The sequence below is a fragment of the Typopeltis vanoorti genome, chromosome 2 (genome assembly GCF_054136105.1).
Source record: "Typopeltis vanoorti isolate ZY-2024b chromosome 2, IOZ_Tvanoo_1.0, whole genome shotgun sequence".
In the NCBI taxonomy this organism is placed as follows: domain Eukaryota; kingdom Metazoa; phylum Arthropoda; class Arachnida; order Uropygi; family Thelyphonidae; genus Typopeltis; species Typopeltis vanoorti.
The window spans coordinates 124974186-124991146 of record NC_143550.1 but is presented as its reverse complement, the minus strand read 5'-3'; the positions used below and the strand labels follow the sequence as shown (position 1 = coordinate 124991146).

Genomic DNA, 16961 nt, shown 5'->3' with positions numbered 1-16961 from the left:
CGTATGAGGATGGGCTGGCAATTTGGGATTTAGCTGACCAAATTGTATTCTTATTGGCTTAAACCAAAACATAGAATGAAAGTACAACATGACAGAATTTCATGCCAGCTGGGGTGTCGCCCGGTTAAACAAGGCCCCTGTTGTCTTTGCCAGGGGACCAGGGCAAACAGCGAAAAGTCAGTTACTGGTACAAATCCTAAAACTTACCCCAACTCAACATCATCAGAGTTCAAAATTGATACTATCAACATAAGCCTGAATGGTAAAGAAATAGCTGAGGAATTGGATAAGTACCAGATCGACATAACTAGGGTGACTGAAACAAAAAAAGACAAAAACTGGTGAGATCTTTCTGAGCAATAAATACAAAATGTTATATTCAGACAATGACAACATAGTATTCAACACTAAATATGAGGCTAATCTTCTTGATGGCAAGCAGTCTCAAGTAGAGTGATATGGACAAATATCAGAATGGGGAACTGGACAATGAGACTTATTTGTGCCTATGGTCCCACAGAAGGTTCTACTAAGGTAGAAGTGGAGGAATTTTTTGATGCTTTAGAAAAAGCAACTGACACAATGAAAAAGGAAAAGTTGGTCCTTGTTGGGGATCTAAATAGCAGAGTGGGAAATTTGGAGAAAAGAGCAAAGCTAATAATAATGGCAAATACCTGTTGGATTTCTGCTCAGGACATCGACTGGTTATTACTAACACCATGTTCCAACATAAAAATGTGCACAAATTCACATGGAGAAAAGATGCAAGAAATAAGAAATCTCTCACTGACTATGTTATTGTTGATAGTGATATTTTCTCCCTGGTGCAGGACACCAAGTGTACAGAGGATTTGAAATTGGAAGTGATCACCATTTAAGTCTTCAGCAGGATAAAATTGAATTTCACATTGAAAAGAAGAACACATAAGAAAGTTTTAAAGTGAATAAAAGTTGAGCAGCTCTCAGATGTGAACTGTAGACTAAAATACACAAAGATTATTGAAGAAAAATGAAAGAGTTTGAGAGCAAGAACCAAGTGGAGATTCAGTGGCAAGTCCTGAAGAAAACATTGATTGATTCAGCCAGAGAGGAATGTGGTGAGGCTGTGTGCAGGTAGAATAATCAGAACTCCATGGTGGACACGGAAGTTAAAGAGGCAGTGAAGGAAAAGAAGAAAGCATATCAAAAGTTCCTGGCAAATAAGTCAGCTTGTGCTCCTCTTAGAGAATACAGAGACAAATGTAAGAAAGCTAAACACTGTGTAAAACTGGCTAAACAAAAGTCATGAAAACAGGAGAAAAAGATATCCTTGAAGTATGGAGTAATTAATTTGAAAAACTGCTAAATGAAACAAGCAGTGATGACAGCATAGTGGTAAAAAAACACTGACCAGCATGCAGTCAGGAATACATATCCATACTTGAAGTATAAGAAAGGCAGCAATAGTGGATTATTTTCGACCAGAAATGCTCAAGTATGGAGGTATAAAAGTCGTACAGTGGCTGCACTGCATAGTTCAGAACACTTCGACAGAGGGACGAATTCCAGAGGATTGGAGTAGAGCTCTCATAGTATCCATATATAAAAAGGGAAATAAAACTGAATGTGAGAATTACAGAGGCATTTCATTACTGAGCGTTCCTGGTAAGATATATGCAAGTATACTTGAGAAATGGTCGAGAAGGATTGTGGAAGAGAAGCTTGGTGAATTCTGGATTCAGGAAGAATAAAGGCTGTCAAGATCAGATTTTCACTTAAGACAAATAGTTGAGAAATCATAGGAATATAACAACAATCTGTATTTAAGTTTTGTAGATTTGGAAAAGGGGCATATGACAAGGTGCCAAGAGAGAAGGTATTCCAAATGCTACAGTTATATGGTGTTAATGGAGCATTATATTAAACAATACTTAGTCTTTATTTGAGTTGTAAGTCAGCAGTGAGAATTGAAGGAAGTACAGGAAGATGGTTTAATATTAAATCTGGTGTCAGACAAGGATGTACATTATCATCTCTCTTATTCATTATCTATATGGATCACATTATGAAGGAAAGTGGTATTAAACATGTTATCAAAATTGGAGATGTTAATGTCAGCTCTTTGCTTTATGCGGATGATGTTATACTTCTAAGTAAATCTGCTACAAGTCTGCAAGATTCCCTGACTAAATTGAATAACCATTGTAATAGATATGGTATGAAGGTCAGCTATTAAAATGACAAAGACAGTGAAAATAGGCAGAAACATTGAAAATATCAACTGCAATGTGAATGGAGAACTTATAGAACAAGTAAAACATTTCAGCTACTTAGGTATGATTTTGAGTGAAGATGGTAAGTTAAATATGAAAATAGACAACAGAATCAACAAAGCTGGTATGGTAGGAAGTCAAATGAATAAATTTATATGGAATAAGAGAGAAATTAGCCAAAACACTAAATTAGCTGTATAAAAGACAGTGTTCAAACCAGTTTTAACTTATGGGTCTGAGAGCTGGGTTAGAAGTAAAACACTTGACCAAAGACTAGAGACTGCAGATATGAGAGTCCTGAGAAAAATTTGGGGCATGAACAAATGGCATCAATGGCAATATCATATTAAAAACGAGGATATGAGGAAAGAACTTGACATTGTCAGCATCCAGGAATGCATTAGCAGAGCTAATCTCAGGTGGTATGGTCACTTAAGCAGAATGGGAGAGGAAAGATTAGCAAAACAAGTGTTCTCTGTCGGGTTGGCAGGAAAAAGACCCAGAGGAAGATATAGGTGGATTGATACAGTAAAAAGTGCCTTAGAAGACAGAAATATAAGACCTGATAATATTGGAGTCTTGACATTTAACAGACTGATTTGGAGGAAAATTCTAGATAGGAAGTTAGTAATGATGTAAATTTTTCATGTAGTACTATCATATCCTGTACACCCCTTGAAGCTATATATCAGGAATTTGATGATGATGATGACACGCACACACACTCACTCACTCACGTTTCATAGAAACTGCATCACCTTACATAAATATAATTTTTAATAATTAAATGGTCATTTTTATTGGTTTGTCATTTGATATTTCATTGTACTGCATCATCTATCATTTTCATGGGTTTCTGTATAATGTAATAGTTGCTGCTAATGCATTCGAATTTTTTATGCTATAAATAGACAGCAAGAGTTAGTTTTCGAATTTCTGTGCTGAAATAACTATGGCTAGTTTCATGCAGTTAACACTTTGCAGAAAAAGTGTGATTCATGCTTTGAATAGAGAAGGCTATTACTCTCATGAAATAGCTAAAAGGGTGTCCTGTAGTCAATCTACTGTGTTACAGCTGCTGTCCAAAGTGAAGGAAACCAGATCTTCTGAAAGGAAGAAGGAGATGGGAAGAAAGCTATGATCTACACCATGCCAAGAATGGGTTCTAAAGTGGCCCCCCTCAAAAATTGCTGTGCATCATCCAGAGAACTGAAATGGGAGTTGTGACAAACTCTAACTGTTAGGAGAAGATTCATTCAACAGGGAGGACTGATAACCAGGCACCCTAAAAAGAACCCTTCTTAACCAAAAATGAGACTGGTTCGGTTACATTGCAATGGACCCCTGATCAGTGGAAAAGAGTAATTATTTCTGATGAGAAAAAGTTTAACCTGCAGGGCACCAATGGCAGACAAACAGTTCAAAACGATCAGGAGAAAATTTAACCCTGACTGTCTGATGTCAACCATCAAATTCTCATCCAGTCAGATTATCTAAACCTGTATGTCATGTCATGGTGTTGGTTGCTTGCAAAATATTACAAAAGGTTCAGTGAATGCACAAGTGCACCAGGAAATTTTAGAAGAAGAATTGCTATCTACTATCAGAGACCACTTTACCATAATGACGAACTACATCTTTCAGGATGACTCTGCCCCCCCGCTTGTCATAAGACAAAAACTGTAAGTAAACCCAAAATGTATCATACAAATTGAGTTTAGTACTTAGAAAAGCTTTAATTTTCTTACAGGTTAATAAGTGGCTCAATGAACACTCGATTAACCGACTGCCATGGCCAGGAAACAGTACAGATCTCAACCCGACTGAGAATTGGAGACTGAAATATACAAGAAAGCCAGAAACACTTCAGGAACTCCAAACAGCCATTACAAGGGAGTATAGAACCATGAATTGACAGTTGCATCCATGAGGAAATTGATTTTGTCAATGCCCTATCGATGCCAAGCTGCAATAAAGATAAGAGGAGGACCCACGGAATACTAAACAGCAAAAAGTGAATTTTTAGCTTTTTGTTACTAAAACTGTATAGCTGAACTAAATTTTGATACCAGCTTGTTTGTTTTTCCAGTGAAAATATCACTGTTCACTCAATTTTGAAATATTCGAAATTTGTCAAGTTTGTTGGCATTTCCTAATTATGCCACAATTTGTACTAAAAAGAGTGATATGTTATATTATATTATAGGCATTCAAATGTTGTATTGTTATAAAAAATGTTATATTATAGGCATTCATTTAATTACCAAAAAAACATGGTTACAGTAGGTGATGCACATGGCTGCGCCAACCCGACGGTGCACCGCACCTGGGTGGCAAGAAACAAATATCAAATATTTATTTTATGTAGCTAATATCTAATTTGGATTATACAATGCAGTATAATCATTAATAGTAATAATATTCATTTATTGGTATATCCTACATCGTAAAATTTAACTAATATAATATTAATAACTTTTACTTTTAGATGTCATACGGAAGAAAAAGATATTCTGGAGCAGAATATAGAAAACGAAGAGCACACAAAGAAGAAAATGTAAAATAATTTATGACTCCTATTTCCAATTATTTTGCATCTACATCTTCATGTTGCTCGACAAAATTTTGAAGATTCTTCTTCTTCTGCCATACATTTAACTGCCGATTCTATAGCTGCTAAAACTATGCTTAGAAAATTCATCTTTCATTTCTGAAACTCTTAACAGCTCACCGGAAGAAACAGGTGACAAAAGCATGTGCAATACAAGTATAACAACTGAAAACTCTCTTAAGAATTCTATCCTTGAGCATGATTTTGATGATCCAGGAAAGTGGCCTTTAAAAATAACAGATAATCTCAAAATGATTCTAATAGATGTTGGACCAAAACAAATATATGATATTGATTTTCCAAAAGACGAAAAATACAGATCATTTTCAGCAGATATAAATGATTAAGTAATAACGAAAAGATACACAGAAATTGGTTATTGTATTCTAAATGCAAAAATTCAGTATATTGTTTTCCTTGTAAACTTTTTAACGATAAAAATTAACGCGTTCAATGATGCAATTGGTTATTGCGATTGACAACATTTATCGAGAACATTAGAGCACCATGAAAAAAGTGAAGCACATATCAAATGTTACAAGTTATGGATCAATTTAAAAAAGTCATTTATAAATAATAATACAATAGATGCAGTAAATGAACAATTAATAAAACAAGGAAAAAATCATTGGAAATTGGTAATAGAAAGGATTATTTATACAGTTCAATTTTTAGCAGGACAAAATTTAGCTTTCAGAGGTAACAGTAATAAACTTTTTGAAGATAGCAATGGTAATTTTTTAAAATTAATAGAAACTGTAGCAAAATTCAATAATGTAATGGCAGATCATATAAGTCGAATACAAACCAATAAGAACAAAATGCCACATTATTTAGGTGAAAAAATGCAAAATGAAATAATTTCAATAACAGGAGAAAAAATAAAATCTAATATTGTTAAAATACTAAAATTAAATAAATATTATGCTATCGTTTTAGACACCACTCCAGGCGCATCTCACAAAAATCAATTAAGTATTGTTGTAAGATTTGTTTACCTTGATAATGATAACAAGAAAATAGAAATCAGAAACACTTTTCAGGATTTTATTCAATTACTAACTCAACAGGCAAAGGTTTAACAAATTTTGTTGTAGATTTTTTGCAATCAGAAAATATAAATCTTTATGATTTACGTGCTCAAGCATATGATAATTGGGCAAACATGAAGGGCAAAAATCAGGGTCTCCAAAAGAGAATATTAGATATGAACCAGAGAGCATTTTATGTACCATGTGCCGCTCATACACTTAATCTAGTTATAAATGATGCTGCAAGTGTTCTGCGTGAAATAGCAAATTTTAAAAGAGTTTTACTGCACAAGTTTACTGTAAAAAAGTTTGTGATACGAGATGGTCAAGCTGCATAGATGCTTTAAAAGCTTTAGGTATAATTTAGAAAAAATATATGATGCTTTATACATTTTATATCAAGATAAATCAAGAGATAGTGAACACAAGGAACGAAACTGAATCATTATTATTAAAAATTAAATCTTTCAAATTCATATGTTCTCTTGTTATATGGCACCAAATCTTATTGAAAATTAATGTCATAAGTAATTTGATGCAAAAACTGGACGTAATTATGTCTACAATATTGAAAATGTTGATAGACCTAAAAAATTATTTAAAGGATTGCAGAACAGATGAGGCATTCAAAAATATGTTGATGAAAGTTTTACATTATTGAAAGAACATAATGATGTTTTTGAATTTTTAAACGACATTTATTTATTAAAACCAATAGAGAAAAAAGAAAAATTAAAATATTGTAAAGATTTGGAAATAAAATTGACAGATGGTAAAGATTTTGATATAAACTCTTTGGAATTATGCGAGGAAATATGAAATATTTTAATCTATCTTAATCCGAATATGAACACATTTTCGGTACTTGAGCATATATTTTCGAATGATCTTCTTAGTGTTTTCCCCAATTTGTCAATAACACTAAGAATTTATTCAACAATACCCGTGACTGTTGCAACTGGCGAAAGATCCTTTTCAAAGCAGCTGAAAATTATGAAAAATCATCTTGGCAGTACAATGACACAGGATAGACTCAACAATTTAAGTCTTATTAGCATAGAACATCAAATTACTACTAATTTAGATATGGAGGATATAATAAACGATTTTGCTACAAAAGAATCACGTGAAGTAAATTTTACATAAAGGCATGTGCAATTAATCTTTGTTTATATTAAGAAATAATTGTTGTTCTTTTTTTGTTTGTTTTTGAAAAAATGTTAAAAATAACTATACGAAACTATGTATTCTGTGTTTTTAATAAATAAGACATGTAACTTTTGGTTTGCATAAATTGTTATTTTATTTATAGTAGTAAATGCTACATACAATTTCTTTTAGTTATTTTTTTAAGGGGCAGCCAATACATTTGGCGCTCCCCGGGTGATGCAGTTTCTGTGAATATAAGTGTGCACATATATATATGTTTCCTTATACCTATATGATGTACAGATACCATATCAGCACTATATATTTAAATTTAATATTACTAGCTTCTTGTTAATAGTACAGATCCTAAACATACTTCACTAAATTCCAACCAGCTTAGAGTGCAGTTATTATTATTATCTTTTTTTTTTTTTTGCCAAATTTTTTCACAAAAGCAGAAAAAATTCTATAGAAAGATAATATGTGAAGGATAATATGTAAAAACCGCCATTTGTTGGCCAACAAATGGCGGTTTTTACATATTATCCTTCATAGCACCCGACAGTGGTGAGTTGTTCACTGCAGGTAGCACTTGCACTTCACTCCCTGCACCTCCATCTCAGTATGGTATCCCTGATTGTTGACCTGGGATGACCTAATTTGTCAACAATTTGCCAAACAAATATGACTTCATCATGGCATCCTATCACAATGACTCTTTCAAACTCTGTCAGTTCCCATTTCACTCAGACACAGTTGCACTGACTTAGTAACATCATATTCCTTCAATTTATACTAGCTACAAACAAGTGACTTATTACATGACACAGTGCACCTTGCCTATTAGGGATATGCGTTGACTTCTTCCCAAGCAGCATATATGGTGTCCCTCCAAATAAAATAACTGGGCGGACTGGCAAAACTAAAAAGATCAATGATGCCATGGAGCAAAACATTTCGGTACAGCGTCAGAAAGAGGGATATTGGTAAATAAAGAGGCAACATTGAAGCATACTATGATATTATTTAAAACTAAATTTTGAATTCAAGATTTGAAACAAGTGGAATTTTTTTATATAAGACGAAGCATAGCCAGTAAGTATGATAAAGATTTAGCTAACTGTCTGGTTAACTTAAAGGAAGTTGGGGGGGGGGGGGGAGTAATATTATCTATTACGGGATGGAGAGGGTTATTGAATTTAGGAATTTTACTTTTGAATTTTTTAACTACATCAGGAGGCCAAGATATGACATTTTTAGAAATCTATTTAATGTTTTTTTTAAAAAAAAGAACTAGTAGAATCATAATCTAGTGGTCTAAGTGGTGCAGACTCTCAGCAACACATTCATCATTCATTTTCTGGTTAGTAATTATTATGTTTCATCATTGCATAATTTATGGAGAATGCAGAACTTGCTGTTGGAGAGATTTCTTTTAGGCTGGCCAGCTGTAGAGAGCACCCACTCATAAGACTTTGGGTTTCTAAATTCTTCCACTTATTGTTTTTGTATTAACACACAAAACTGTGACAGAGAAGAAATATAGAAATAAACATTATACGAGGGTGGTCTGAAAGGTTCTTGGCCTAACAATGAAAAAACGAATTTATAATTTCTAAATTATTTTTATTTTTCAACATAATCTCACTTAAGACTAATACATTTATTCCAGTGATGCTCTAGCACCATTATCCCACCCCTGTAGTGGTTCTCAGTAAGATCTGCAAAATATCCCTCTACAGCTGCAATCACCTCTTGATTCGATGAAAAACGCTGACCAGTGATGAAGTTTTAGTTTTGGGAAGAGATAGAAGGCAGAGAGAGCCAAATCTGGGGAATAGGGAAGATGTTCCAACAATTCATAGTGCATATACCTTAATTATCCCATTGCCAAAACACCTTTGTAGGCAGGTGCATTGTCCTGATGAAAGATGATTTTTTTCTTCTAGTCTGGTTAAAAGATCGGAATAATATTCCCTGGTTACTGTTTTACCCTTTACAAGATAATTAATAAACAAAATGCCTTTAATCCCAAAACACCGATGCCATGACCTTTCCTGCTGATGGAACTGACTTTGTCTTCTTTGCCGCTAAACAACTGGCTTCTGTCCACTGTCTTGACTGCTGTTTGGATTCTGGTGTATAATGGTGAATTCAGAGTAATAAACTGACGCAGAAAATCAGTTTTATTCTTGTTAAAACACTCCAAGCATGGTTCAGAGATTTTCATGAAGGTGCATTTTTGATCTGCTGTGAGCAAGCAAGGCACCACCCATCTTGCGCAAAGCTTTTTCATTTGCAATTCTTCATGCAAAATATATCTTGCACTTTCTTTTGAAATGCCTATAGCCTCAGCAATTTCATGCACTATGACTCGTCGGTCATCCAATACCATATCATGCACTTAACCAAAAAAGTGTTTTTACACTTTTTTGGACATCATTCACATGGATCATCATCAAGGCTGGTACAGCTACGTTTAAACTCGGCAGCCCATTTCGTAATTGTCAGAAATGAAGGAGAAGAGTGCCCATAAATTTTTATGAACTTCGAATGAATTTCTTTTGCCATTAAACCTTCTTTTACAAAGAATTTTATACTGCACGATACTCACTTTTATCCATTTCAAGGGAAACAGAAAACACTTTTGCTTCAGACAGTTGCATAAAACAAACTACTTGACAGAATGACTTGCAATTTCACACAGATGCTTATGACAGATATACTACCAACTTAAGAAAAAAATCTTGCCAAAAGTGCTGTCATCCATGGTCGAGGCTGAGAACTTTTCAGATCACTTTCATACTGTGACCCAGTTAGTGTTATCTGGCAGCAGAAAAATGCTGCTCCAGAGATCACAAAAACCTAGATTTAGAATTTGTGATGTCTTTCCTATCATGCTTCGTGTTGATGAGATAGAAAGTGTGCGGAAAGGGGGATAAATGATAAAGCTATTTCATAATAATGAGAGTCAGAATACTGCCTTAACTTTATGATGCATACCCTCAAAGTGTATATCAGATGTGATAGTTTAATACAGTCTTTCATGCATTTACATTATGTGATGCGAATTTAATAGAATAACATGAATTCAAATAACTGATGTTACATTGTTATTTTTCGAAACTGTTATATAGGCATAACCTAGCCATGCTATCATTGTATAGCAAATCACTGTTTTTTTGTGTGTTTTTTTTAAATTGTGTATACCTCTTCACTGGATGAAGAAACTCAGGCAGATGACGATGAGGTGTATTAGAGCTTTTGCACAAACTGAATAAGAATTCAACAATAGAGACTGATGGGATATCAGCACGGGTGCTAAAAGAGTGTTCAGCTGAACTAGTTATTCCTTTGACCAGGCTATATAATATGAGTCTCAGAATAAGAAAGATTCTGCAGGAATAGAAAGACTGTATGATAATTCCATTGCGCAAGGGTGGTGCAAAGACCAATGTATTCAACAATCAACCAGTTAATATCTCAGGAGTGGTGGCAAAGATTTTGGAAAAAATTGGTTATGGCTCGCATTCAGAAATGGGTTGACAGTAAATCTCTACTTTGCAATGAACAGCATGGGTTTACTAAGGGAAGCCATGTTTTAGCAACTTGCTCACATTCTTTAATAATGTGACCATTGAACTAGACAAGGGGAATGGATACACCATGATACTTTTGGATTTTGCAAAGACTTTTGCTTTTGACAGAATACAGCATGGCAGACTGTTGCATAAATTGGTGAATATGGGTTCAAATTTGCAGTGTTGTATGAATGGGCATCAGTCATAACTGAAAATCATTGCATGAGCAAATAATGATTTTCTTTCTTTGGAAGCAACAGATACATAAAAATAATTTAAAATTTATAAAAATCAAGTGGATATCAGATCCAGCATTATTTTCGTAACTAATTTAAAATTGTTTGGAGGGACCATCCTCATTTCCCTACCTAGCTTTAAAAATGATATTCACTCATAAATTGAGTAGTCAGTTCTGTAATAACATGAAGCAAATACATATTTTTTCTCTCCCTATGATTTCAGGGGAGAACTTTTCCTTCCCCTGAAAATCACAATGAAGACTACCTCTCTAATGTTATTCTCCAGGCTTTCAATAGCCTCTAACCTTTCTGTTCAGATATTGTTTATTTTGATTCTACTGCCAAGAATGCAATTTAATTTTCATCAGTTACTCTAAACCAAGAGCAATACCTATAAACTATAACCTCTACCAAAACTAATAACTTTATCATTAGTAACCTGAGAGATTTTATTGCAGAATACCCATATAATGATGGCAACAATCACACCTGTTACATGTGACTAAGCTTGCCACATTCCCTCTTCTAGCAGTGCCAGATAAGCCAAATTCATTCATTAAAGAAACATAGCATTTGGCTTGCAAGATAGGAGTGTATAGACAGTATGATTAACACGTTCATTGCCAATCACGCGATATCGCATGATGCGAGTTCTCACCAAACAGCCGATCACGCGTTATCGCGTGGACGTCGCTATCAAGTTTCTAAGCGGAATAGTATAGTGGCCACAGCGAAACGATGCGTAATATTTATATTGGCCACTAGGGAAGGAATCGACTTTCATGGAGTGGGGATGGCTGCCAGCCATTGTCTATTGTTTATGTTAGCCAGTGCGCACAGTGGCGGCGTTCGGACAAGGCGACGACGCAACGATTTTGTTTAGTTATTCGTTGATTTAGCATGCCTTGAAGTTTGGTTTTTATTTATTTTGAGCATTGTTTTTTTTTTTTTTTTTTAGTAAGTTCATTATAAATGTTGATTTTTGAAAATTATTTTTTTCTATTTGTACGTTATCTTTAAAAATTCTATGTGATTATAAAAGACTGATAATTAAAGTTATAATTATTATATTTAAATGTTTTTTATTTGTAAAATATATAACTTATTTCACCAAATTACATATCACGCGATATCGCGTAATAGATATTTAGAGTACATAAATCCTATGTATATAATAATAAAAGCATATAAATAATATATTTAACTTATTTTGAGCACAATAAAAACTAAATAAAAAAATAAAAAAAATTTGGCCACTACACGAAATTCCAATTTTCAGCTTGGCAAATGAACGTGTTAAATAATAAAGTAACACATAAAAAAACCACAGTGATGTCTTTAATTAGTAAAAGGACAGATATTTCATACTAAAAGTAATAGTACATCTTCAGTGTCTGTAACAGTAATAGGAATGGAATACAAGCAAAACGTTCGGTGGATCGCCTATTAAAATACAATTGTTACCGCGTGCTAGGAAATAATAGAAATAACAAATTTAATCTATTAAGATAAATGGTTTTTTACATAAGATAAAAGTCTCCCAGATCTTTGAGAGAGATACAGTCATTTCTATTTAAATTCGGTCGGTGTAAGATAGTTTCACAACTTTCTTTGAATAAGCATTCATATTTGAATCTGCATCTATGGAGGAGAACTGATTTATCCCACTGGACACTATGAGTAGAGTCAATACTGTGCTGCGCCAGACCAGACTTCAGAGGTTTGTTCAAAATAAGAGACATCGGATTCGCAAGGTATTTGGTAAACGCCAGCCAAAGATAGAGAAGACAGTTTATCCTTTGTAGGATACAAATAAAGAAGAAATTTTGTCGATAGGAATATATGTTGGAATCAATTGATACTTTTCCAGAATTCTATCTATAGGTTCTGAGATTCCTGGAGCGTACGGAATAGAAACTCTGCGGACTGTTGAAGAAACTGTAGGTGTTGGAACATGAGAGTCAAGAGTATCTGTTGGATTTGATTGGAGTTGTAATCATTTGATTCCATTAACTTTTTAATAATGGAAAGTTCTTGTTGTAAGATTATTGGGGAAGAGCAAACTTTATGTGCTCTATGAATTAGAGATTTAAGAATGCCAAATTTTTGAGACATGCAGTGCACAGACTTTTTGTGAATGTGGGTTTTTGAAAGACGCTTGTAGATAAGGTACCAGAAGACATTCTAGTAAGGAGGATGTCCAAAAATGGTACTTTACCATTTTTGGACATCTCCTATATAAAATTAAGTTTTTTTAATAGGATCTGGAATGACCAGTGAGAGCACTAAGGAACGTGATAATACTTTTGCAATCCGATAAGTTGGAGAGTCAATGCAATTTATGATAGGTCGTACAGGACAGCCTTCTTTATGGATTTTTGGGGGTCCATAAAGATGAGGAGTTCTTCCAAAGTAGGTATTGGGATCCATGTAGTTATGATCCCAACTTATAACCTCATCAAGTAATTTATTTAGTTGTTTAATTAATTTGTGAATTAGTAGGATTATGTGTGATCTCTTGGTAGGTCATGTGTCTTTTAATAGGCTGGATACTTTTTGTCTCATAGTCAGTCTTATTCATAATTACAATAGCCTTTCCTTTTTCGGCCTTAGAAATGGATATTGAAGAAGTTCGACCTTTAATTTCAGCATTTAATAAATTGCATGGAGGTAATTTGCTTTTATTTACAATCCATTTATTTGTAGATGTACTGTCAGAGATAAGGTTTTTCTTTTGCTTGTTATATAAAGAGTTGTATTTTTGCATAAGATTTTGAAAATTTCTCTCATAAGACCGGAATAAGGATTGTTGTGATAAGTGAAGAACAATATACAATAATTCTTCATCAAGAATAGCTGAAATGTCTTCTTCGAGAACTGAAATGCTGAAATTAAAGGTCTAACTTCTTTAAGAAAAGATAATACAATATCCATTTCTAAGGCCGATAAAGGAAAAGCTATTGTAATTATGAATAAGACTGACTATGAGACAAAAGTATCCAGCCTATTAGAAGACACTGCGACCCACCAAGAAATCACACATAATCCTACTAATTCACAAATTAAACAACTAAATAAATTATTTGATGAGGTTATAAGTTGGGATCCTAACTACATGGATCCCAATACCTACTTTGGAAGAACTCCTCATCTTTATGGACTCCCAAAAATCCATACGGAAGGCTGTCCTGTATGACCTATCATAAATTGCATTGACTCTCCAACTTATCGGATTGCAAAAGTATTATCATTCCAGTCATTCCAGATCCTATATAAAAAACTCAACAGATTTTCTTGAAAAAATCAAGGATATAAAAATGACAGATTCTGAAATATTAGTCAGTTTGACATCATTTCTCTGTTCACCAATATCCCATTAACCGACACAGTCAATTCTTTATATGAAGATTACCCTCCAGATATTGCAAGGATATTCGAATATGTCATCCACTCAGGTTATTTCAGTTGGAAAAACAAAATCTACAAACAAATTGAAGGTACTGCAATGGATACCCCTCTGTCTCCACCTTTGGTAAACTACCATTTGAAACAATTCGAAGATACTATGTTCTCATCCATTCATCCTCAACCATCTCTTTGGTGCCGTTATGTCGATGATGTTTTTGCTATTTGGCCACACACTGAAGATGAACTTTTCACTTTTTTACAATGGATAAATAACTGTCACCCATGCACAGAATTCACTATGGAAAAAGAAAACTCTGGTACTTTACCATTTTTGGACATCCTCCTTACTAGAACGTCTTCTTCTGGTACCTTATCTACAAGCATCTTTCGAAAACCCACATTCACTGGCAGATACATTCACAAAAAGTCTGTGCACCTCATGTCTCAAAAATTTGGCATTCTTAAATCTCTAATTCATAGAGCACATAAAGTTTGCTCTTCCCCAATAATCTTACAACAAGAACTTTCCATCATTAAAAAGTTAATGGAATCAAATGAGGGGTGCTTAAGGGTCAAAGCTGTATAACTGAGAGGAGACCTCCACATAGCCTTTAAAGGAATGCGGAGAACCGACCAGGGCTTCTGACCTAATGTCCAATCCTCACCTTCTCGTGGTGCACCCTGTTGGGTATCTACTTTGATACTGAACGAACGAGGATGGGCTGGCAATTTGGGATTTAGCCGACCAAATTGTATTCTTATTGGTTAAACCAAAATAAAAAATGATGGTACAACATGACAAAATTTCATGCCGGCTGGGGCGTCGCCCGGTTAAACAAGGCCCCCGTTGTTTTCGCCAGGGAACCAGGGCGAACAGCGAAAAGTCAGCTACTGGAACAAATCTGAAAACAAACCCCAACTCAACATCACCAGAGTTAAAGATCGGTACTATCAACGTAAGAAGCCTGAATGGCAAAGAAATGGAGCTAGCTGAGGAATTAGATAAGTACCAGATCGACATAATAGGGGTGACTGAAACAAAAAAGATCAAAACTGGTGAGATCTTTCTGAGCAATAAATACAAAATGTTATATTCAGGCAATGACAATCAAGGAAAAGAAGGAGTAGCCATAGTATTCAACACAAAATACGAGGCTAATCTTCTTGAATGGCAGTCAGTCTCAAGTAGAGTAATGTGGGCAAATATGAGAATGGGGAACTGGAGAATGAGACTTATTTGTGCCTATGGTCCCACAGAAGGTTCTACTAAGGTAGAAGTGGAGGAATTTTTTGAGGCTTTAGAAAAAGCAACTGACACAATGAAAAAGGAAAAGTTGGTCCTTGTTGGGGATCTAAATAGTAGAGTAGGAAATGATTGTGAGACATACAAAAATATTTTGGGAAAATTTGGAGAAAAGAGCAAAGCTAATAATAATGGCAAATATCTGTTGGATTTCTGCTCAGGACATGGACTGGTTATTACCAACACCATGTTCCAACATAAAAATGTGCACAAATTCACATGGAGAGAAGAGGCTAGGAATAAGAAAAGTCTCATTGACTATGTTATTGTTGATAGTGATGTTTTCTCCCTGGTGCAGGACACCAGAGTGTACAGAGGATTTGAAATTGGAAGTGATCACTATTTAGTCTTGAGCAGAATAAAATTGAATTTCATATTGAAAAGAATAACTTGTACGAAAGTTTTAAAGCGAATAAAAGTTGAGCAGCTCTCAGATGTGAACTGTAGACTAAAATACAGAAATATTATTGAAAAGAAAATGAAAGAGTTTGAGAACAGGAATCAAACCTTGGAGATTCAGTGGCAAACTCTGAAGGAAACATTGATTGATTCTGACAGAGAGGCATGTGGTGAAGTTGTGTGCAAGGATAAAAAAATCAGAACTCCCTGGTGGACACAGGAAGTTAAAGAGGCAGTGAAGGAAAAGAAGAAAGCATATCAAAAGTTCCTGGCAAATAAGTCAGCTTTTACTCTTACAGAATACAGAGACAAATGTAAGAAAGCTAAACAGTGTGTAAAACTAGCTAAACAAAAGTCATGGGAGGACTTTGGCAAGAATATAGAAAATAAATATGAAGAAGGTGGCAAAATATTCTGGAGGTTGTTGAAGAAGCTTAGGAATGTAGGAAAGAGTGCTGTAAAAGGAATTAGAGATGATAAAGGTGAAATGAAAACAGGAGAAAAAGATATCCTTGAAGTATGGAGTAATTACTTTGAAAAACTGCTAAATGAAACAAGCAGTGATGACAGCACAGTGATAAAAAACACTGACCAGGCATGCAGTCAGGAATACATATCCATACTTGAAGTAGAAAAAGCCATCAAAGGCTTGAAATGTGGAAAGGCAGCAGGAGTAGATGATATTCGACCAGAAATGCTGAAGTATGGTGGTATAAGAGTCTTACAGTGGCTGCACTGCATAGTTCAGAAAGCCTGGACAGAGGGACGAATTCCCGATGATTGGAGTAGAGCTCTCATAGTACCCATATATAAAAAGGGAAATAAAACTGAATGTGAGAATTACAGAGGTATTTCCCTACTGAGTGTTCCTGGCAAGATCTATGCAAGTATACTTGAGAAATGGTTGAGAAGAATTGTGGAAGAAAAGCTTGGTGAAGAACAAGCTGGATTCAGGCCAAATAGAGGCTGTCAGGATCAGATCTTCACT

General features: G+C 34.6%; 1 protein-coding gene across 2 annotated transcripts in view; it reads right to left on the bottom strand.

The window, feature by feature from the left end:
- Gart (trifunctional purine biosynthetic protein adenosine-3 Gart) overlaps positions 1 to 16961 on the bottom strand; it is a 270858-nt gene that overhangs the window by 2006 nt on the left and 251891 nt on the right. The gene's annotated exons all lie outside the window — the stretch shown is intronic.